The 23,664-nt window shown below is 43.8% G+C and overlaps 1 protein-coding gene across 2 annotated transcripts in view; it reads right to left on the reverse strand.

Moving 5' to 3' along the window:
• The window catches only part of LOC138262118 (Krueppel-like factor 8), a 693,482-nt gene that overhangs the window by 153,478 nt on the left and 516,340 nt on the right, over positions 1-23,664 (reverse strand). The window contains exon 4 of one of the 2 annotated variants that reach the window (XM_069211888.1): positions 11,287-11,430. The exons of the other annotated variant lie outside the window; for it this stretch is intronic. The gene's annotated coding sequence lies outside the window, so the exon portion shown is untranslated. The remainder of the gene's footprint in view (positions 1-11,286; positions 11,431-23,664) is intronic. 2 annotated transcript variants of the gene reach the window in all.

The following is a 23,664-nucleotide window of genomic DNA, read 5'->3' on the forward strand; positions in this document are numbered from 1 at the left end:
TTGGTGCCTCGGGGAGGTGGCGATCCCCGGGGCTGCGGAGGGGCCTGAGCAGCCCTCCTCATTTGTTTTACATTGGTGCCCTGGGGAGGTGGAAGTCCCAATGCCCCGGCATTACTTTTGATTAAAGCCCATAGGAGGTGGTGGTCCCTGAGGCTGCGGGGGGCTGCCTGGCCCTCCACATTACTTTTGATGAAAGCCCTGGGGAGGTGGCAGTCCCTGAGGGGGCCGGTGGACCCCCCGCATTGATAATTTCAATGCCCCCGGGAACTGGCCTCACAGAAACAAGTGCATGAGCCTGCACTTGTTTTTTGTTTCGTTTTCAGCAAATCCGTGGCGACTTCTGCCAAAATCGTTTTTGTTTTTTAAATGCTGTTTTTTGTCTTGGGGGTCCTTCAGGGACCCCAGCACCAGAGCTAAGGGGTCAGGGTGTACCTACCCTGGACCCTCTTGTTTTTTTAAATCTTTTTTTCTGGGACTCGCTGAAGCAGAGTCCCAATATGGCTGCCAACACTTCCTTGTTGAAGTGTTAGCAGCCAATCAGATCTCAGTACGATATCGGGAGGGTTCGCAGAGCCTTCGCATCCCTATATATTACATTTTGGATTTTCTTTAATTACCCCAAAACTACTTAACTGATTTACAGCAGACAACAAAAAGGGCTCTTTCTGGACCAAAAGTTACTTTTCTGCCAAATTTGGTGTTCCGTCCAGTGGTTTGGGCGCTATCGCTGTTCAAAATCCCTATGGGAATTAGCACGGAAAATGTACCTTTTTTGAACCCCCCCTTTTTCTCAGCCCCTGCTTGACAGGTCACCCCCAAACTTATCAGACCTCAGCTGATGTGACTGTCACATTTTGTTTAGGAAAATGTAGTCAAGATTCGTCAAACAGTGCCGAAGATATAGGCAAGTAAAAAGAAAAAAAAGTTTCTATACAAACTAGGTCCTAGCTAGAACTACCTAGTAATATATATGCTTTTTGGTTTGCATATAACTTTTGCACCATCTGACGAATTTTCACAAAACATCCCAAGACATACGTTCATCCATCTTGCCTCCTTTCTGGAAAGTTTTGGGGTGATACGTCACGCAGAAGCAGAGAAAAAGGTGGAGTTCCAAAATGCAATTTTCCTATGCCGTTGCCACAGAGATGTTTGAACAGCGCTTCCACCAAAACGATGTAACGGAAGTAAACCAAATTTGGCAGAAAGCTATATCTTTACCCTGAAAACAAGCTTTTTGTGATTTGGTGTAAATCTGTTCAGTAATTTTTGAACACTTAAGCCTCAAAATATGTGTATAGCTGGACAGCTGGGTTTGCGGGACTATTGTGGGAGTCTCATGGGCACACATTTCAAATAATAGAGGAATCTGACTGGCCGCAGGGTACTTTTTTCTGCCAGCGGGTGCCTCATTCCTGCAAGTCCCTCGGGAGCTCACTCTCTGACTGTCTGGCCTCAGCATGAAGAGAAATGTTGCGGCCACCATTACAGGACACAAGAACGAAATCCCTGTGTCATGAAAAAAAAAAAAAAGGAATGGGAGCAGTATAGGGGTCCATATTTGAAATAATGTTTTGGGGTTACCACAATCCTGATGTCACCAGTCCCACAAGAGCACAGGAACTTGCAATGAATCTGACGAGAGTCATGTGTCATTAGAAAACCATTAAAACAGTGGGCTATGACTGTTTGTGGCGGTTGGCCCTGCATCTAACCCACGACATGCATGTACAAAAGGATGAGAAACCAAGAACAACAGTTAGATGTTTTATACTGTGGGGAAAATGGATTCAAACAACTCTGCTGTGCATGGACATTTTGTGGTGGGAAGCTAGTTGAAGGTTGTCCAAGGGACAGAAATCACTATATGCATTGGAAGTACTCCTAAGTGGGAACCTGGGGTAATGGAAGCAGGGAGGGTTTGGGATTTGAATGACAAGAGCATGTGGGGTTCACCCCTGGTTAGCGAAGATCCATCTTGATTACAGAGAAGGAGCGGTCACAATCTGATAAACCATTAATTAATATGTATGGTCCTCCGCAGGTGGACTTCCTTAGTAACTATGATGATTTTGAGGAAAAATTAGAAGTAGGGAGGATGGAGTTTGTGTCAAGTGAAGAATTTGATTGCCTACTCATCGAGTTGGTCCTGAGTAAGAGCAGCCGATCTAAAGAGATGTTGTAGCTCAGGTGGTGAAGAGGGGCAGGGGTGAATCTAAGTCCAAGGAAGAAGAGAAGGGTTATGTGTAGAAACTGTCATTGAACTGTATAGGTCAGTCATGATTAGGCTTGAGGCAGTGCCCCATGGCGTATATGGTGATTTCTCTGCTAAATTCTCACCGTAAGTTCCACAGGAGATAGCATTACAATAGGTTGCATGACCAGTTTGTTGAAGGGGAGATCCTTGATTGGATCCAATGAGGATTTAGACCTAGGTGGTTATGCTAACAAAAGGGCCACAATAACTGGCCTCCATTGGCCTCTGAAATGCCTTCAACTCAGTGTGCAAGTCAATCCCATGGAAACTGCCAGAGGAGATGGAGATCAATGTGTCTGTGATCAGTGGTTTTAGAACAGGCTTCCCCAATGATAAGCTTGTGAGCCACTCTTAGCTCTGCAGCTGCCTCTTAGTAGCTCTTCTGTGAGCAGCGCATCATAATAAACTAGAAGTTTTTGTTTAGTTGAATTAATATATGTAAACCAAAATTGAACAGTTTGTATTCAAGACAAAAATGCATGTATTTTCGGAACTCATAACTGGTTGTTTGGAGAAAATTGTTGAATTTCTAAAATATATTTAATGCCAATATTTGAGTGATAACTTTTGTGACGTGGGAAAGACTTATTACTAATATGATCGCTTTGGTGCCGGGTCATTGCAGCTACTGTATGGCTGGTATGTATTACTCAAGAAGAGGCATTCAAAATTGATAAAGCTTTTTTTTTCTTTTTTAACATTACTGCTGGCAGTCCTGCCTGATGCACTGAGGTGATCACGGCTGGTAATCCCTCATGGGACGCCCATAAGTAGCTCGTAGTAAAAAAAAGGTTAAAATCCCACATTTTAGAAAATTGTACATTGAGAAGTCTACCAAAGTGCATTTTGGAGGTTGAGGGATGCACCAAGGGCGTTCCAATGGAGTGAGACAGGAGGGAGGGCTGCACATTAGCCAACCCTATTTTGTGGCCCCCAGCTCTGTTCTGTGACCTCCCACCCAACCACACATGGCAACAATGATTCTCCTAGAGTGATTGGGGCTGCCCTTGCAGGAGCCAAGGGTTTCCACCTGGTCAGTATTGTACCAACATAGTCAGTATTTTTCAGTCAATGTCAGAACAAAAAGGGGAAACAAATCAGCAAAAGCCACAGTGTTTTCCCCCACTGAAGTATAAACTTAAAAGAAAACAAATAAAAGTAACATTACTTGGAAAATACTTTAGGATTTTCTGCCTCAAATATTCCCTATTTTTTAAAATCTTTTTATCAGTGCAAACAATCAGCAGAATTTCCATATTACAAAGTAATGTAGAGAAAGACAATTTAGAAAAATCTTTTCAATTTTTAGTAAGCTGTTGATATGCCACTGCTAATAGAAGATACATTATTTTTATATGTGTTAAAACATGCCCAGCCAACAGATAAACTACCCAGAAAGATGTTAGTAAATGACAGGGGTACACAGGTATTGAAGATGGCATTAATTTGATTTCATACTTGTGTCCAGAACGAGCGTTCAGACTTGCATTTGAATAACATATGTTTAAGATCTGCTCTTTTTGATTGACATGACCAGCATTGGGTGTTGGTACCTGGTATGTTGCAATCACAGACTTGATACAGCATACATTCACTCTATTTCACTTACAATTAAAAGTTCTATTTTATGGAGCCCTGTTACAAATTTTATTGATATTCATGATAAATTCTCAAGGTCACCCCATTACAGATGAGGATCCAAATGTACCATGCATTTTTGCATTTGCCAACAGCCCAATGAGCCATTTGCGATTGCAAAAAGGCATTTTGGTATGTATGAATCTCATTTTGCGACTACATATCGATTCGGTATTAGGAAGGGCCGTGTCAAGGGCGTCCCTTCCTGTTACTAAATCGCAGTGGTATGTAGGAATATTTTGTGACTGAAATGCGGTCACAAAACATTTGCATTTTACCACCTACTTCAAGTAGGTGGTAACACATTTGCAAACAAGAAGGGGTCCCTAAGGGGCCACTTCCCCTTTGTGAATGCAAGCAAAAACACTTTTTAAGAGCAGGCAGTGGTCCCACGGGCCACTGCCTACTCTTGAAAAATGTAAAGTAAACTTTTCATTTTTCTTTTTAAAACGCATCCCGTTTTCCCCTACAGAAAACGGGCTGCATTTAAAAAAATTTTTTTTTAAATTGCTTTATTTAAAAGCAATCACAGGCAAGTTGGTCTGCTGACCCAGCAGGCCACCATCCCTGTGATTGTAGCCATTCACAATGGGTCGCAAATTGCGACCTATCTCATGAACATTCATGAGGTAGGTCGATTTGCGAGTCAGTGGGAATCGCTAAATGAAACTCTTGGAGTTTCATACATTCAAATAGTGATTACCTAATTGCGATTCACAAAAAAGCACAATTTGGTAATTGCTATTGGGAAAATTGATACATCTGGCCCGAGTTTTGTAAATCTCCTTAATGCTCATGTTTTATTTTTCATATTCAATTGTATCAACTTTCATAATCGTACAAACTTTTAATTATTAATGTGCATTGATTACACTAATACTATACTTAGTATTCAACATGGATTTTACCTGTTATTGTATATTTATCCCTTTCCCTTCTCCCCCTTTCACCTCTGTTTTTAACTTGAATGCATTATCCTATTTGTATTTACTCCAACCTACTAAAACTGTTTAAACTTAAAAAATTAAGGTAGAGAATTTTACACAAGTTCGTTTTCAAGGAAGCGCTCCTGGTTGTGTGTTTCACAATCTGAAAATGAGAAGAAAATGTGCGTATTTTTCGGTAAATCTGAAGCCCTATATGAACTCCTGTTCCCTGATGACTTTGTAGATTATTTGTAGTCACTGAATGGATGGCTCTTCTCAAAGATGAAGCTGCTGCCAAACCCAGTGAAATCACAGGTGCAGTGCTTAATTTGAGGCAGTGGTTGCTGGTGGGGGGCACTGGCACTTATTTTTGAGGGCCAGCACGTATTTTTCTGCATCAGGCAATTACTGCGAGCAAAAGACGCATATGGGAAAGTCAGAAAAGCGCCACAAAGGGAGAAAGCAGAAAACTGGAAGACTGAGTTGAAGGGGTAGGGAGTGGCTGTAAATGGATTAAACAGGCCTCAGTATTCCGTGTTCGCACATTTAAATGCAGCAGCCGCGTGTTTCAGAGAGCTTTGGTCACCGACACGTGTTTATTTACAAATTAACCACTGTGCTGGTGGCAGGGTAGAGGGGTGGTTAGCAAGGCGGTAGAGCAAACTTTTTGTTAAAAAGCATACACTGGAATCCTGAATTACATAAACGTTCTTCTTTATTTCACAGTTGAAGTACCTCAGGTAACCACCATTCAGAACTGCCCCTCAGGAAATGTTTCACGTCACTATCAACATTCTCTAGCATACTACTGTAACCACGAGGACCGAACCATGATGTTTGGGAGGGGGGAGGGGGTAGTACGCGTGGGTAAAAATGGGCAATTACTGCTAGCTCCTTCCACTGTTTACCTTCTGGTTTCTCAGACTGGGGAGGGTGTGGGAAGCAGGTGGAGGCTGTATCAGGGTGTGGCTGGGTGTGCAGGAGGTTTCGAAGGTGCGTGGTTAGAGAGCATGTAATACGTTTGAAGGAAAGTAACCTACATCGACATGGGTCATGCCCGACGAACATGGCCTCGCACAGAAAGCCACACGTCAGCTATAGATTCTACCACATGCGGCAGCCCGGCTGATTACCAGCAACCAATGGGTCTTTGACACGTCACCCAACTCTAGAACACCTGCACTGGCTCCCAAGTTCATCCCCCAACAGCTGATGTGAGAATTTTCCAAATAGACCAGAATATCTACCAAACAAACTCAAAATCACTCAGTACCCTCGATCTACACGAGGAACAGACTCGGAAAACAAAAATTGAAAACAAGACATACCTGCAAAGACCCTTTCTCGTCAATGATTCCAAACTATGGAATGACCACCTCCCATCCCCCATTCCCCATTCCCTACAGGAAATACTTACTCCCTTTTTAAGACTCTTTCTCTTCAATTCTCCCAAACTATGCAATAACCCCATCCCCTGCTTCCTGCAGGCAAGACTTACTCCCTTTTTTAAGACTCTTTATGGAATGATCCCCACCCCCTGCTCCCTGCAGGTAAGACTAACTCCCTTCCTGCAGTGCTCGACGAAGGATCTGAAGGCCCAACCTTCTACCATCTTCTTCTCAACCACAGTGTGGCCCCATCACAGCCCCACAGATCCATCAGTGTGTTCTACATGCCCCTGTTTGATGAACCCCCTGCTGTACTGTCACCCGGCTATCGGATGGGTATTCCTGTTGCTGTGCACAGCACTCAGTTGCCTCCCTCTACTTCCTGGAATAAATCTGCTCTTCTTAAATAAACCCATGAAAATAAAATAATAATATCAATTTTTAGCATACGGGTCACTGGAGTATGAAGACAGAAGCCTCCATCCTTGCAGAATAATAGTTCCCTTGTTCACTTTTGGGAGTAGTTAACGAAGATCAGTGTCGATGATGAGGCTGGTACTGGTTATTGGTAGCACGTGCGACCAGGTGGAACCACGGTTAGGTGGCATTAGCTATCTCCAAGGAAGGCAGCAGTGGGCACAGCACACTGCAGAGGCTTGTGCTATGCAAAATCACAACGCCCACTTGCCCTTGCAGAGAATGCCTTCAATTTATCATATATGGTACTAGGGAGAGGAACACTGATTGTAATGATGAGACTAGGAACTGGCCTTCCTATAGTGTACAACTAGTTAGCCCAACAAGCTTTGTGTTTTTTACGGGGTTGTGTGTTTTTACATCAAAGGCCACACTTGAGTAACTCCATTGGCCAACATCTACACTGACATGGTAAATATGTAATATAATTAACTACAGTTCATCAAATGTACATCTGCATTGGCCTTAGCCACACTCTTACACCTCCCCTAACCTTAAACATTATCCTGATCATAACCCAAGATTTAACTATAATCTTAATACTAACTCCTTAGGTTTAACCAACCCTAACTCAAGCTTAATCCCAACTCACAGGACTAGTCATACCCTAATACTTGCACTAGATGATAATGCTTACCTTTAACCTTCATCCTAAACTTTGCTCTACACGTGAGAATAAATCTTACCAAGACCAGAAGTGTAACTGCAGTCTTTACACTTGCACACTAAGCCTAACCCCACCCCGTGTCCAGAAGATATTGTTGTATACGGCCCTTGTCATCTCTCAAGGTATTGTTTATTGGAGAGTTACTGCAATGAGGTAGAAGGTAAACAAGACAAAAGACACTTTAGATGTGATGCACATCCTTAACAGTGGGTGAGAGAGCCATGATACAGGCTACAGATTAAGTGTGATACAAAGGATACAGTTTGGATCCCAGTATGATTTGGCTTGAACGAAAGTGGTGCTGCAAACAGAAGCAGGTCATCCACCATCATGGTCCTGCATTAGAAGAGGTCGGTTATCATGGCAATCCTGTAGAGCGGAAAGAAAGAGACTACTTCCAGATGGTCCAGGATGAGTTTATCAGTAGTTTGCACTTAGCTTACTACAAGTTATGCAGGTGTCCAGGAACAAAATACAGATGATGTAAGAAGTCCTGTGTGTGATCTTGATAGCTACTGCCAGGTGACAAAACTGTGCCTTGATTTACAGGTGAAACCATCCAGCCAGATGTCTGAAGCAGGTGGTGGGAGTTGTAGTTAAGATTCTGCTTTTATTTGGTAGCCTGAAACCTGCTGCCCGGGCAGGGGAAAGGAATCCTCCGAAGGTCTTTGTAAGACTGAGTAAAGCAAGGAGGAACGAGGATGTCTACTAATGCTAGCATGGGGTCAGACAACATGATATATAACTAAATGAAGCAGAATACAGATGTAAGGTCTTTTGAGATACGTGTGTGGAGATTGGTAGAAAGGACATTCTGGGGTACAGTTGGCATGTACATAAAAAGAGAAGTCAACAGAGGAAGGATGTCACCTAGAGACATTGACTAGAGGGAGAGAAGGGTTCCCACAGCTGAACATTGAGGGACATCAACAGGCAGAGCATGGGTGGAGGGCAAGAGCTGATAACGTAAAACATGTAATAAAGTGAGGCATGTGAGCGAGGTTGGCCTCAGTGGAAGGGGTGGTGTTGTAATCATATTAGAGGGTATGAGTAGTTCTTTCCCAAGAAGTAGGGCGTAAGAACACAAGGTACTCAAGTGTCTTGCAGATCAGTGTCACTTCGAGAAATCGAGCAGTAGTTGCAAGGGGCAAGACTGCACGGCCAGTCGTTTCATTAAAGAGATAGCAGGCGTTCGCAAGCCAGAAGGATGGCAGGCAGTGGTAAGGGAGTGGAAGGGGCAGGGAGAGAACTCAGGGGTAGGAGATGTTTCAGTATCTGGAAGGGGACTGAAAGGACCACTGGGTAAGCAAGATGGACTGATCATCTTAAGTATGGTATTGGGTAGCCGGAGAGAAGACTGGGGCATGGGTTGTGTGAAAGGAGATAGCTGGAGATGTTTAAGAGAAGGGATATGGGGTTAAGACTTGAGACAAATGGTGGAGCTCTATGAAAAGCAGATCAAGTGAGAGGCCTTAAAGGATGACTGGTGGTCCTGTAGGGAGAGAAGAGCAGGGATGATATGGTCCAGTTCAGACATTGGCATGCAAGCTCCAGGAAGTAATCATGCATTCGAATCAGATGAGAATAGGTTAACATACGAGAGGACTAGCCAGTATTGATTGACCTATTCAGGGATTTGGGTCTTCCACAACTTGCAGAAGAAGAGGTCACATTTTTAGGCCTGGATTTTCATAGCGCAGTTGTCAATAGGCCTACTGCTAACATTGCACACAGGCTGGTCTACGGTCCGCCCATTTGAATCACTGCCTTACTTTGAGAAGCCTCTCTCAGCCATTTTCTTGAGACTCTGTCGATCGTGTCTTGACTCTGCCCAATGGAGTTTTCAGCTTTCACCTAATGTTATTAGCTGTTTAGGTGTGTCCTTCTGGCTCCACGCAAGTGCTTTCGTTGAACTGCAGAAGGGACTAATTCACAACTATTGCTCTCACTGTCCGCTCTTACTAGCTCTCTCCTGCATGTTCACTCTAATGTGCTACCAATGCAATCAGAATATTAAACTAACACCTATTGTCTTTGCCAATCCAAAGGGTACACTATGCAGGGGTGGAAATTCACAAAGACTGGTAAGCTGGGCAGAAGTTGCTCAGGTTGAATGCCAGGAGGATACTGGGGTACCAGTACTCAAATGGGTGCAGAGGTTCCAATTCACACCAGGATACATTCACTGAATGTGACTGAGACAAGCACGACATTATTTTGGCGATGGCCTGCTTCCTCCATGTGAAAGTAGTTTGTACGAAGAAGGGCTATGGACAGTTACGAAGAAGCCGCTATAGGCCACCATGTTTTGGTTTTGGTGGAAGTGGTAAAGGGGCCTAGTGTTTTCAATGTGGGGGTGAGGTGACCAATTCGAAGGAGCAGTGCATCCTAAGCATGAGGAGGATGAACTGATGTTGTTCTACTGGGTTTTTGGACTGGATTTGCATGCTGGATTTTCAATGTGTATTTATTAATTTCCAGTACAATCGGGATGACTAAAAACAAGCATTGACACAGCCAACAGATTTCTGTCAATGTGCTATTGTATATTTGAGTGATAGACACAGTAGGGAGCTGCAGGAGCAGAGAGGGCTATAGTTGTAAATTAGTCCCTCATGCAGTTCAATGCAAGTACTCAAGTGGAGGCAGAATACACTCACACAGCCAATACCATTAGGTGAGAAATGTATATACCACTGGGCTGGGTAAAGACACAAATGACAAAGTCTCAAGCCAATGGCTAAAGGAGAATGAGGAAAGAACAATAACTGTCAAAAGGGACAGACCCAAAGTCAATTCTATATATAATGCCAGCTATATGTCAATCTGACAGTGGCAATGTCAAAACCAGTGCTTAATTTGTAAATAAAGAGGTGCCGGTGCTCAAAGCCCTTCTGTTAAACACGTGATTGCTATAATTAAATCTGCAAGCACTGAATACTGAGGCAGCGTAATCCTGAAGCCATCTCGGGCCTCTTAAATGCATTTACGGCCACCCCTGCCCCTTCAGCTTATCCTGCAACTTTCTACTTTCTCCCTTTATGACGCTTTTTAGTTTTTCCTTCTTCCGTCTTTCTCATCTGTGTCTTTTGCTCGCAGCAAATGCTTGAGGCATAAGAATAAGCCACGGCCCTCACAAATAAGTGCCGGTGCTCAGCACCGGAAACAACAAGCACAAATTAAGCACTGGTCAAAACCTATTCTAAAATCTGGCTGGGCATTGGGTTGCCTCAATCTGAATTGTATTTACCTCAATCTGCTCCTTTAGCGCCTACAAAAATTGCACTTGGCTCCAGTGTTGTAATGAAATGTGAAGGGGCCACCCTACAAAATACATGGGGGGGGGGTGCTCATCCCCGGCCCACCACCTGCCAGTTTTGCTGAGGGTGCCACCTGGAGGTCAGGCTGCCCGCACCATGAGTTTGCTGGGGCTTATGTTACACCACTGCCTGACTCAAATTGTGTATACAGGTTGACTCTTGAATTTACACCCACAAATGTACTCCCTTCACCCTCTCAGAATATCACTAATTGGAAGACAGCCAGGCTTTATTTTCTAAAATACATACATTAGCAAGTGGGCTAAATCTGGTGGTGCTGCGACTTCCTAGGATAAATTGTGCAACAGCCCCAGGTACTGGACCTCCAACATCAGACACCAAGAAGATAAGTCTCCCGAAGGACCAGGGACAAGCCCCAGTCGAAGGACTTCAGGACATATAAGAACCACCCCGCTGAATGGCCCTGCTGACCTGCAATCTACCCTCAAAGTGATCTGCCTCCCAATTTCAAGGGCACCTTTGTGCACAGCTCCTGGCTCACCTAACTGAACTGCACTCGGCCTCCCTTGGCCCTGCACCAGAGAGCCAGCTGTGCTCTAAAGGTCCCCCACTCCTTGTGACCTCTACACTCCAAGGGGACGAGAAGACTCACCTTGAAGTCTGTCTGTGCATTGCTTTTCCCAGTGGCCCCCTATAGTGGTCTTGCACCAGCTCCAAGGACTTTTCTACAGTTGTTCCCGTCGAACCAGAGAGCTGCCTGAACTTCCCCAGCTGGTTCACTGGACATCTTGCTGACCTAGACGTATAAATGAAAGGAGACATTGGTAAACGCACTGCCTGATTTTATATGCATTTTTAAAGTTTTCTCCTATTGATTGCTATGGTGCGTAACTACGCAAAAAATAAACTTTTTGTTAAACTTTGAAAAATCATAACTTAAAAAGTACCTGATATTCATGATCCTGGTCTTAACATTTTTATAAAAATCTGAAGAATTTTTGTAAATTGGTCTCGATTTATTGAGTGTGTGTCCACATTTACTGATACTGCGAGTACAACAAATACTTAGAACTTCTCCAAGATTGTCCAAACTGCTTGACCACGCTACCATAAAAATTAGAGCATCATGTGGCCTAGTTTTTACCTCTGTAAACCAAGGTATGGACTCTCTGCACGGTGCCCATTTTTGTACGGTACATAGAGAGCCAGCCTACTAAGGTTGATACATGATTAATAAGCGGGTAAATAAGAATGACAAGGAATGCCAACCAATGGTAAGCAACGAGCAGGCTCCAAGCTCCTCTATGTTCTTATTTAACCTTAATATGCCTTGCAACAGCACGCGCTGTCTACTAGGCTTGACCTAAAAAGGACCCTTAGCACGTTTCGTCATGCACTAAATTACTGACACACCTAACATTGGCAAGGTTCCTTGTTATTCCAGTCATGGGCCCCTCCCTTGTTTGAGATCCTAATCAGACTTGCTTCTTGGGATTGGATGTGACAAGTTGCCAGTTGATTCCATGTCATCAGGACACCATGCTTACAGTCATTAACTTTTTTTGTTAAAAATCATCAGGTGGGTTGGTCCATTTGGTGTCACAGCCGCCTTAGGATGAGAAGGTCAGGTCTACACCGTACCATAGTTTCAGGAATCCCACACACCATTTTAAGGAACTGCATTTGTACTTGTTGCACAAATATTTATTTTCTCTGGATAACCTATACATCTGGCATGGAAATGGTTCTCCTGGACCCACGTTGGACATCCCTGTTAAAGGATTCTTGGGTAAAAGCCGTCAGGGGAGAACACGGACATAGTTGAGGCGTGCTGGTTGGCTTTAAGGCGTGACACATGGCTGGCATCCACCTGTCGCAGGAACAGAGCTATATAATTAAGAGACATTCCTTTGTTGGGAAAGGAGGACTTCTCACCTTACAGGAATGTCCCAAATGCTCACATTCCTGACCTGATTCTCTTGGACTGGGTGTCACTTGTAGCATGAAAGAGATATTGTTTCCCATTCTCCAGTGTAAACACCACGAAGGGTGGCACATGCTGACTTCCAGGCAAGCCTTAATTCGGTGTATGTACTGATTGTCGAGGTTGCTCTGTTACTAGAGTGATTAACTGCTCCAGATTTAATTAAAAACTCAGCCTCTTATCTTGAAACACTGCAAAATGTGTCAGCAGAATGAGGGTCTGAGAAGCACTTTAAAGAAACCATCCAATGAACAGTGCCACAAAAGATTTTACGATCCTACCAGACATTATCAAAGAGGCATTCTGGAACTCCAATTGCTGGAGATTTTAACACTGGGTAGGAGATATATATCTATATCTATCTATCTATCTATCTATCTATCTATCTATCTATCTATCTATCTATATATATATATATATATATATACATACTCACATATATTAATAGGAGGTCCTTATTAAGAGACACTTACATTTGTTTATAAAAGCAATCTGAAAATCTGATATCAAGGAAAGGTTTATTAACCCCTTAGCTGCTGGGCCTTTCCCCCCCCAGTGCTGAGCCCTTTTTTGGCTATTTGGGGTAGTTTGCGCTTAGGGCTTCATAACTTTTTGTCCACATAAGCTAACCATGCCAAATTTGCGTCCTTTTTTTCCAACATCCTAGGGATTCAAATGGTACCCAGAGTTTGTGGTTTCCCCTGGAGGAGACCAAGAAAATAGCCAAAATACCGTGAAAATTTCGTTTTTTCCAAAACAATGGGAAAAATGGGCTGCCGAAGAAGGCTTGTGGTTTTTTCCCTGAAAATGCCATCAACAAAGGGTTTCTGGTGCTGAGATCACTATCTTCCCACCTTTCAGGAACGGGCAGGCTTGAATCAGAAAACCACATTTTCCAACACAAATTTGGCATTTTACTGGGACATACCCCATTTTTACTATTTTTGGTGCTTTCAACCTCCTTCCAGTTAGTGACAGGAATGGGTGTGAAACCAATGCTGGATCCCGGAAAGCTAAACATTTCTGAAAACTAGACAAAATTCTGAATTCAGCAAGGGGTCATTTGTGTAGATCCTACAAGGTTTTCCTACAGAAAATAACAGCTGAAATAAAAAAATATTGAAATTGAGCTGAAAACAACAGCCATTTTTCTTTACGTTTTACTCTGTAACTTTTTCCTACGATGTCAGATTTCTGAAAGCAATATACCGTTTTGTCTGCTGGACTCTTCTGGTTGCGGGGATATAAAGGGCTTGTAGGTTCATCAAGAACCCTAGGTACCCAGAGCCAATAAATGAGCTGCACCCTGCAGTTGGTTTTCATTCTATACTGGGTATACAGCAATTCATTTGCTGAAATATGAAGCGTGAAAAAGAGGTATCAAGAAAAGCTTTGCATTTCCAAAATGGGATCAAGATAAGGTTTTGAGGAGCAGTGGTTATTTGCACATCTCTGAATTCAGAGGTGCCCATACTAGCATGTGAATTGCAGGGCATTTCTCAAATAGACGTCTTTTTTACACACTCTCTTATATTTGGAAGGAAAAAATGTAGAGAAAGATAAGGGGCAATAACACTTGTTTTGCTATTCTATGTTCCCCCAAGTCTCCCGATAAAAATGATACCTTACTTGTGTGGGTAGGCCTAGCGCCCGCGATAGCAAATGCCCCAAAACACAACATAGACACATCCCATTTTTGGACAAAAGACAGAGCTGTTTTTTGCAAAGTGCCTACCTGTAGATTTTGGCCTCTAGCTCAGCCGGCACATAGGGAAACCTACCAAACCTGTGCATTTTTTAAAACTAGAGACCTAGGGGAATCCAAGATGGGGTGACTCGTGGGGCTCTGACCAGGTTCTGTTACCCAGAATCCTTTGCAAACCTCAAAAAGTGGCTAAAAAAACATGTTTTCCTCACATTTCGGTGACAGAAAGTTCTGGAATCTGAGAGGAGCCACAAATTTCCTTCCACCCAGCGTTCCCCCAAGTCTCCCGATAAAAATGATACCTCACTTGTGTGGGTCGGCCTAGCGCCCGCGACAGGAAATGCCCCAAAACACAACGTGGACACATCCCATTTTTTGACAAAATACAGAGCTGTTTTTTGCAAAGTGCCTACCTGTAGATTTTGGCCTCTAGCTCAGCCGGCACATAGGGAAACCTACCAAACCTGTGCATTTTTGAAAACTAGAGACCTAGGGGAATCCAAGATGGGGTGACTCGTGGGGCTCTGACCAGGTTCTGTTACACAGAATCCTTTGCAAACCTCAAAAAGTGGCTAAAAAAACAAGTTTTCCTCACATTTCGGTGACAGAAAGTTCTGGAATCTGAGAGGAGCCACAAATTTCCTTCCACCCAGCGTTCCCCCAAGTCTCCCGATAAAAATTATACCTCACTTGTGTGGGTAGGCCTAGCGCCCGCTACAGGAAATGCCCCAAAACACAACGTGGACACATCCCATTTTTTGACAAAATAAAGAGCTGTTTTTTGCAAAGTGCCTACCTGTAGATTTTGGCCTCTAGCTCAGCCGGCACATAGGGAAACCTACCAAACCTGTGCATTTCTGAAAACTAGAGACCTAGGGGAATCCAAGATGGGGTGACTCGTGGGGCTGTGACCAGGTTCTGTTACCCAGAATCCTTTGCAAACCTCAAAAAGTGGCTAAAAAAACAAGTTTTCCTCACATTTCGGTGACAGAAAGTTCTGGAATCTGAAAGGAGCCACAAATTTCCTTCCACCCAGCGTTCCCCCAAGTCTCCCGATAAAAATGATACCTCACTTGTGTGGGTAGGCCTAGCGCCCGCCACAGGAAATGCCCCAAAACACAACGTGGACACATCCCATTTTTTGACAAAATACAGAGCTGTTTTTTGCAAAGTGCCTACCTGTAGATTTTGGCCTCTAGCTCAGCCGGCACATAGGGAAACCTACCAAACCTGTGCATTTTTGAAAACTAGAGACCTAGGGGAATCCAAGATGGGGTGACTCGTGGGGCTGTGACCAGGTTCTGTTACCCAGAATCCTTTGCAAACCTCAAAAAGTGGCTAAAAAAACAAGTTTTCCTCACATTTCGGTGACAGAAAGTTCTGGAATCTGAGAGGAGCCACAAATTTCCTTCCACCCAGCGTTCCCCCAAGTCTCCCGACAAAAATGATACCTCACTTGTGTGGGTAGGCCTAGCGCCCGCCACAGGAAATGCCCCAAAACACAACGTGGACACATCCCATTTTTTGACAAAATACAGAGCAGTTTTTTGCAAAGTGCCTACCTGTAGATTTTGGCCTCTAGCTCAGCCGGCACATAGGGAAACCTACCAAACCTGTGCATTTTTGAAAACTAGAGACCTAGGGGAATCCAAGATGGGGTGACTCGTGGGGCTCTGACCAGGTTCTGTTACCCAGAATCCTTTGCAAACCTCAAAAAGTGGCTAAAAAAACACATGTTCCTCACATTTCTGTGACAGAAAGTTCTGGAATCTGAGAGTAGCCACAAATTTCCTTCCACACAGTGTTCCCCCAAGTCTCCCGATAAAAATGATACCTCACTTGTGTGCGTAGGCCTGGCGCCCGCGACAGGAAATGCCCCAAAACACAACGTGGACACATCACATTTTTTCATAGAAAACAGTGCCTACCTGTGGATTTTGGCCTCTAGCTCAGCCGGCACCTGGGGAAACCTAGCAAACCAGCACATTTTTGAAAACTAGAAACCCAGGGGAATCCAAGATGAGGTGACTTGTGGGGCTCTGACCAGGTTCTGTTACCCAGAATCCTTTGCAAACCTCAAAATGTGGCTAACATAACACGTTTTCCTCACATTTCGTGACAGAAAGTTCTGAAATCTGAGAGGAGCCACAAATTTCCTTCCACCCAGCGTTCCCCCAAGTCTCCCGATAAATATGATACCTCACTTGTGTGGTTAGGCCTGGTGCCCGCGACAGGAATAGATCACACAACGGTCAATGTTGGTCCTTACATGAGGCAGCTGTTGACCCTGGGGTGATCCATTCCTGACACAGGCACTAGGTGTAGGCACTCAAGTGGGGTAGTGTTTTTATCAGGACAGGTGAGGAGTCACTGGGTGGTAGGAATGTTGTGGATCCCAGCATATTCCTGTAGTTTGTGTGACAGAAATGCAAGAAAAATTGAGTTTTTTTTCCAACATTTCAGTTTTGCAGGGTATTCTGGGTAAGAAAACTTTGGGGAATCCACACAAGTCACACCTCTGTGGACTCCCCCGAATGTCTAGTTTCCAGAAATGTTTGGGTTTAGTGTGTTTCTCTATATGGCCGCCGAATCCAGGACCAAAAACACAGGTGCCTGCCTTAAAAAACCAGTTTGTTTTGCCATAGATAATTTTGATGTCTCCACAATATGATTTGGGTGGTGGAATTTGGGGCTGAACTAAATTGGGGAGCTCCCAAGAGAGCACTCTCTCTTTCTCTCTCTCTCTCTCTGCTTGCCGCCGCATTCACCTGCTCTCTGGGTTGGCCTAACCCACTATTACCCAGTTGCACGAACAGCTTGCGAAGGGACAGCAGGACTGTCCTCATCACCTCCCTCATAATGTACTGGAAGAGGAGTTATCAAATGGGACTCCTCTGACTGAAAAATCACTCCCAGAGTCTGCGCCATTGTCCTATCCCTCAGATGCTGTCTCAGTATCTGATGTCTCAGTCTCTGATCCTATGTCAGAGCAGTCCTCTATAACCCGAGTGCAGGCAGCAGTCATCCATCAAGATGCCATCTCTGCTATTGGCTAAACTGTTGCTCTAAAATACTAGCCTACGTAGACAGTCACAAAATCGATGGTGTGTGTGAGATACGTGCAACAGTAGAGGCCACCTTACCTGCGCTTCTTCCCTCAATCAGCACGTACTTTCAAGACACTCAAAAAACACCTTGTCACATACCATTCGTCACAGTCTTTAGCACCTCCTGCGCCCAGTCCAACAATCATTATTGGTGCTCCCACTCCCTCCTCCTCGGATTCCCTCATTACCACCCAGCAAAAGTGCCCTTCATCTCTCCATAGCCGCCCTCCACCCCGCACATACATTTCATTGGTATTATAGCGCAGGTAATGGCTGACTTTACTAATGTACTCAGTTATTTACATAAAATACAGATTTGCTCTTTGCAGTAGGCATATAAACCTTCTGCGCTTCTTTATGGCACTAAAACTGCCACTAGACAAGTCGGACCCTTTTCCCCCCAGGGAAACCACACACATATTGACAAAAGTGATATATATATGACAGCCAACCACCTGAAACTCAACTCAAGCAAAACCGAAATAATCCTTTTTGGCCCACACAAAAACACCTGGGACCCCTCATGGTGGCCCACCACGCTAGGCCCTGCACCCACCCCCGCCAACCACGCACGCAACCTCAGCATCATCCTAGACTCCTCCCTCTCGATGACCCAACAAATCAACGCTCTCACCTCCTCATGCTTCAACACACTCCGTATACTGAAAAACATTCAAATGGATCCCCACAGAGACCAGAAAAACTGTCACTCACGCACTCATCAGCAGCAGGCTTGATTACGGAAACGCCCTCTATGCCGGCACCACTCTAAAACTCAAGCGCAAACTACGCGCATCCAGAACTCAGCAGCACGACTCATCCTAGACCTCCCCCGACACGAACACATCTCTACACACCTCAAATCCCTCCACTGGCTCCCCACTGACAAAAGGATCACCTTCAAGATCCTCATACTCGCACACAAATCACTCCATAACACACAGGCCCTGCCTACCTCAACGAGAGTCACCTTCCACACCCCCACACGAAACGTCCGCTCAGCTGACCTCTCTCTCGCCTCTGTCCCCTGCATCAAACACACCACCACTGGGGGCAGATCCTTCTCCTACCTTGCACCCAAAACCTGGAACGCCCTCACAACCCACCTTCACAAGACCCAAAACCTACTTCTTTTCAGGAAGGGCCTCAAAACCTGGCTTTTCGAACAGTGAACCTCCCAGCCCCTTTCCCTCCCTCCGTCCCCCCCTCCAGTGCCTTGAGACCCTCACGGGTGAGTAGCGCGCTTTATAAATCTTTGATATATATAGATCTACCTCTATATATATATATATATATATATATATATCTACCTACACAGATATATCTATAGATATATATCAATGTACATAGATATATCTATCTACATAGATATATATATATATAGATCTATATATATATATATATTTTTTTTTTAGTTGTTGTATGGTTTCCTTGGGGGCCAAAATGGCCCCCAGGGAAACCCTACAACATCTAAAAAAAAACATATTGCCCCCAAAGGGGGTCACCCTACCCACGGGCGACCCCCTGTCATTTTATTTGTATTTATTTATTTTTATTTTTATTTTTGGGGGAAAAAAAAATTTCCCCTAGGGGGGCGCGATCGGGGGCCAGGAAACACTTTCAGGAAGGCCTCGTAAGAAAGGGGAGACTCTCCCCTTTCTTACGAGGCCTTCCTGAACGTGGGAAAGGCCGTTTTCCCCATCAAAGCAGGAAGCGGCCGCAAGGCTGCTTCCTGCTTTGATGTGGAAAACACCTTTGTGACGTCACAAAGGGGCGGGGGGAGACACGGAAGCTTCTGTGTCTCCCGGGGGAAGGTTTAAAAAAATAAAATAAAATCCTCGGGTGCGATGCACCCGAGGGTTTATTAATACCCTTCCTGGTGTCAGCCACTGGTCGCGACCCGCACCCGCATCAAAAAGGAACTCATGGACGTCATTTAGGGGTCGCCAATGTCGCAGCTGTGAGCCCTGTCACTGCCTTGGCGACCCCTGGCTTCAGAGGTGGCAAATTCAGTGCCAGAAACACACTGGAAGCTCTTGATGGACCGTAGTTAGGGCTCTGCCCTCTTTGTTTCCTGTCAATTTTTTTACTACACTAATATTGAACAGCAGAATATTATTCAGAATTAGTGTAATAAAAAAATGTGAATATGCCCTCCCTTGGCAGCTGAGGTAAGTAAAAATGCTTTAAAATGTATGTTGTGTGTCGCTAACTGGTCAGAGTGTGTTTATGTGAGAAACTGAGTATATGCATGAATATGTGTGCATGTGCCAGTGAGTGAAAGTGAAAGGGTGCGTGATGTCACTTCCGCTACCCGTGGAGTTTTGGTGAATTGACGCCCATGACAGAACTGAGGGTGTATACACATAATAAGTGATGAGTAGATGTAGGAACTGTAGACAAGGTGAACTAAGCATTTTTGAGATCACAAAAATGTATTTTCTTATGTACAAACCACAAATTGCGATTCTGTAACAAGTTACTGAATTGCAATTTGGGTTTGCAACTCATTAAAGATTCAGTATTTGGAAGGGGAATGTTTAGGGCAGTGGTTCCCAACCTTTTGACTTCTGTGGACCCCAGTTTATCGTTACTGGAAACCAGGGACCCCTGAATCATTATTGGGATGTGGGGACCACCACTGAGCCATTACTGAAAGCAGAGGACGTAATATGTTACTATTGTTTAATTTTCTAACCAGTCGCGGACCACTTGAGGAGGATTTGCGGGCCCCTAGGGATCCCAGGACCACAGTTTGGGAACCACAGCTTCAGGGCGTCGGTTCAGAATACTGAATTAGGGTAGCATGTATTAACTGGGACCCTCAAAGGTAAGTAGCTGCTCTTTACAAATACTAGTTGATCGATTGATTATTTTGCAGCCAAATTCTGGTTTCAAAACACTAATCCTGTACATTCCTGATAGGAGGTGATAAAGCATGCAGAAACAGGAAAGAGCCCCTATTTGTGAATGTCCCGGGGACCACTGCCTACTTAAAAGTCAACACTTTCCATTGTTTTTAAACACATCACATTTTCATTTAAGGATAAGAGGCTGCATTTAAAAAAAAACATTTGCTTTATTTAAAAGCAATCACAAACCTCAGCAGGCCACCATCCCTGTGATGGCTGCGATTCCTAATAGGTCACAATTTCCGACCTACCCTGTTAACATTTACGAGGTAGGTTGAATTGCGATCCACTCAGGTTGAACTCCTATCAGTATTATGAAAAACAACCTAATACTACCTAAGTCAGTCTGCAAATCACCACACTGTGACCAGTTCTTTGTGAATCTGGCCCCATATCTTGGTTTAAATTGCCACAGATATGGGGATAAATAGAGCTAAGGGGCCTTGCGCACTCCACCCACACTATCAGTCCCCCCTCTAATATACAGTTTGAGGTAATATAGTGTTGGATGAGGGGAGTAAATTAGAACACAAAGGTGCCAAGAAAAATTCAATTTACCATGATTGTAGTTGAATCAATTTATTAATACTGTAGTCAATACATTAATAAAGTCTGAAATCCTTACATTATACCACACTCAAATTAGAAATCTGTACCAAACATCAAATCCATAACAAGTTCCAAAATAAAGTTCATATCCCACTCGTAATAATGGTGATCGTATGTCTATTCCAAACCAGTCTTTTGAGAAAAGTGTTACCTGAGAGAATGTATAGTCCAGCAATCACCGAGCCTCAAGGCTAAGGAATTCCTGGAAAATCAGGATGACACCCTGTCCCCACCTCCTGCACCGGATTTTGGGACATTTCAAGGTGACAACTTGAAGGTGTGCAGTGAAAGACCTTCTGTGAGAGTCTAAGTCTACCGTCCAACAGCCGCAGCTGCCTGGTCCCTTCCTCCGAACTTCAAAAGATAGCTCCTCTGATGACTGGCTCCAGAGGTCTGGCTGCCCTCCTTGTTTGAGGTTGAGCTTGCCTAGGCCAGGAGCAGTGGGAAAGAAATTAGCACATCTAGACTCTACCCCCAACCTTTCATCTCCCAGGAACAGGCCTAAGTTCAGGCAAATGGTCCTATTGTGTGGGAAAACCTCCCAGTTGGCAAGCGGGGTAATTAACATGCACGGAAGGGTTATTCAATGCTCAAAATCTAACTAGGAGGAGAGTCAGAGAAAAATAATAAATATTGAAGTGCTACAAGGAGTGCAGATATGTGAAAATTGATTCCAGATCTGTATTTGGGATCCTGATTTATCCCAGGACCAGAGAGTCACGCTAATCGCTAGGCCTAACTGTGGCAAAACTGTACTTTGTTGCAGATTTCACCCATACTGTTCAATACAGTGAAATGCTCTACATACTTCAGTGAAACACTACATTTGTACCCACTCACACTAATAATGCCCGCTCATAATTTAAGGTACAGGTTCAGCTGCATTGTAGTCTCACCCACTCTTCACATGCAACCAGCCGAGAGACTCTATACCTTAGCTGTGCAGCCGCAGACTTTATCTTAAAAGGCAGTCACTGACAGTTAATACTCCCAATACATTACATGATAGCTTATAGTAAACATCCATTAACCAAGTAGTCCAAACAGCAGAAAATTGAAAGAGAATAAATGGGGAGAACTCATGTCTCGCAAGCATCCATCACGACCAATTTGACACATTATATGACTTGCATGAGTCAATAACATCTTTATCAGTAAGATGCCCATGTGGGTGTATGTAACTTTTTCGGGTGAACAGTGGCACTGAATTTTACTCATAAGTATTTGTTTAAAATAACTGTATTTACCAAAACTAGTATGAAAGGGGTTAAATTGGTGCAGCAAGATAAAACTACACTTAAGAGTGAGGCACTGCTGCTTTTGAATGTCACTTGTGTTGTACTGTACCATGCAAATAAATATGATATATACATATGTATAGATAGGTATCACAGCTTTGACAAAGACCGGCAGGTCAAAATGTGTCAGCCACTTTTGAAATAAAATTTATGAGTGTAAATCATGAAGTGCAGGCTTCTCCTTGTTTGTGAAAGGTGCTTGGTGACTTAACATGTTTAGCGGGTCATGCGCCCAATGCCCGACACTAACTCCATGAGGCAGATGTGGTTGGAACATGAGCAGGATTATGTTGGTGACATATATATATATATATGTATATATATATATACACACACACATATATATTCACACATAATGAGCGTTCAACGTATCTTCAAACTTCACGGAAACTTTCCAAAAACAAAAAGTTCAGCCATGTAAATGTGTCCTTAAATTTGTTATTGCACAACATTTTAGAGAATTTCATCAAGGCATGGTTGTGATGAATCTATGTTTGCTATGTGTGGAATTAATGAGAAACTGGGATTGTGATTTTTTGTAAATGATGTAATGAAGTATACTTATTGGAGCTGAAAAGTGGTTATCTGTGGACTTTAGTGACTGCCTCATCTTGACAAAAGGTATACATTTCATTGAAATCATTTAGTGTATTGAGCCTGTAGGAAGCTCGCCTGGTGTGTGGCGGGTACCTATGTTACTTACACCTTATACCAGGTCCAGGTATCCCCTCTTAATGAAGTGTAGGCAGTGACTAGAAGTCAGGCTCTCTAGGGGTAGCTGTGGATAAGCAGCCAAGTCTTAGCTAGGAGACATGCAAAGCTCATGCAATACCACTGTAGTCACACAGCACTTACACACTTGAAAGAAAACACTCAGTTCAAAATTTTCTGAACAAATCACCACAAAATATTAGACAGGTAACCCACCTTAGGGGGTAAGTAATACACTAAATATATACACTAGGAATCAGAAATTGGCTAAGAAAATGTTAGAAAACAGTGCAATTAGTAATAACCAATAGTGACCCTAGGAGGAGAACAAGCCATATACTAAAAAAAATGGAATGTGAACAAGGTACCCCCACCTAGGTAAGTAAAATGTGTGGAGGGGAGCTGGGAGTACTAGAAAACCACGAGGTAAGTAACACAGAACTGCCCAGCGACCAGGAATGCAGGCGTAAAACACTGGATTTTACCCAAACAATCCAAAAGGAGGAAAAGAAGAAAAAGAAGACACCCAGACAAGCCTGCAAGAAAACCAGCAGTGGATTCCTGAAGAAAGAAGACCTGTAGAGAGAGGAGACCAAGTCCAAGAGTCACAATGGAGTCCAGGAGGAGTAGAAGCTACTATCCACCCAGCTGTGGATGCAGGAGTTGGTTGATGGTGATGAAGAGCAGGTCAGCACTACAGCCCT

This window comes from Pleurodeles waltl, chromosome 10 (assembly GCF_031143425.1).
Source record: "Pleurodeles waltl isolate 20211129_DDA chromosome 10, aPleWal1.hap1.20221129, whole genome shotgun sequence".
Classification (NCBI taxonomy): Eukaryota; Metazoa; Chordata; class Amphibia; order Caudata; family Salamandridae; genus Pleurodeles; species Pleurodeles waltl.